Genomic DNA, 1448 nt, shown 5'->3' on the forward strand with positions numbered 1-1448 from the left:
AAAAATAATTCTAGCACTAACTCCTCACAGGAAAGGAAATGTCTTCAAGCAACTAAATTTGACATAAGATTAGAGACTGAAACATATATACGCAACTAAAGAGAATAAGAGTAATTACTCTGTTCATTCGAGGTCGAAACTGAGCTGCCTGTCTCAGACAACATGCTGCACCAATGACCATTCTCTTGCTCATGTCATAAGCATATTCCAAAAGTGGATCTGCAAGTTCTTTTATAGAGCGAGCTGCCAGTAATGGCCTTGCCTAAATTTTGAAATTTACAAGAGATTAAGATTTTGAACCAAGACAAAGAAACCAAAAGAATCCAAAATTATCAAATACAAAACAAGCAAGGACACTAGAGCCCTACGCACATAACCAGGCTTTCTTGGCCTTTAGGATTCTTGTCATTGATTGGTTTTCTTCCAGTTATTAGCTCTAGAAGAACTACTCCAAAGGAATACATGTCCATCTTCTCATTAACCTTGCCATACATGAAATATTCTGGAGCCAGATACCTGAAATATGATAGCAGCTAGTTTTATGAAGCCTTGATTATAAATGACATTTATTTTCCTAAGGAAAGAGTTGGTGTAAATAAATAAATGGATATTTACCCGAATGTACCTACAATACCACTACCTATTGTTGTTTCTCACCCCCTCGAGAATAGATTCACTAATGGATTCCCACAGTCTGAAATAGAATCCAAGGCATCAGAAGGTAAACCTAGGATACCCACTTATTCAAGACATGTTCTCTAGAGACTGTCACTTTGCATTTAAGTAATTTCATTCATCCTCTTATGCAGATCTCAACAATTTTCCTTCAACCGATCATTTTGGGTACCTGCTTGAGGTACTGGAGAATAACGAAGATGAGCCTAAGCAGGACAATGACGATCAAGAAAGGTAGAGACCATCATCCACAGTTTGCAGTTCTGTAAAATAAAGAACATGACAAAGATTTTACTTAGAAAACAAGCTGTCAATAATGGGTTCCTGGAAGTAGTTGAATAGAAGCTACTTTGTTTTGTTTTGGTGATTATTATAAAAAGGTAATGATCAGTGAGTTTCTTTCCTTGCAACAGCTATGGACATAACCTTCCAGAGAGTCCATTTTCAAATCTTAATGGATCCAGTGGTATTAAAACGGTATTATATACTTAAGAGAAAACAGTGGGGAACATGCCCAGTATTTCCAAAGCTTTAACACAAGCATCATCAACATCTGTTATCGATAAGGAACTTACTTGTTCTATATGCCTGGGTACTTAGAATATTCGTTTTATTTACATTGTTATTTCAATGATTTATCTGTATTCTAACAACAGACAACAAAATCTGAAACTTCTACCCATAAATCTATGTGCAGATGCCGTTGTGGAGCCGAAGCAATTAACATGTAGCCACTTATTTTGTTTGAAATGTGTGCCAAAGGTGAGATAAAC

The 1448-nt window shown here is 36.2% G+C and overlaps 1 long non-coding RNA gene across 1 annotated transcript; it reads left to right on the forward strand.

Moving 5' to 3' along the window:
• Positions 1-638: 638 nt before the first annotated feature.
• LOC149215905 (uncharacterized) lies at positions 639-1223 on the forward strand. Its single transcript, XR_016250506.1, has 3 exons — positions 639-721; positions 810-909; positions 1089-1223. It is a non-coding gene; the product is annotated as an uncharacterized LOC149215905 (long non-coding RNA).
• Positions 1224-1448: the final 225 nt, after the last annotated feature.

This window comes from Pinus tabuliformis, chromosome 1_1, assembly GCF_031772625.1.
Source record: "Pinus tabuliformis cultivar Carrire ecotype Pingquan chromosome 1_1, CPIR1, whole genome shotgun sequence".
Taxonomy (NCBI): domain Eukaryota; kingdom Viridiplantae; phylum Streptophyta; class Pinopsida; order Pinales; family Pinaceae; genus Pinus; species Pinus tabuliformis.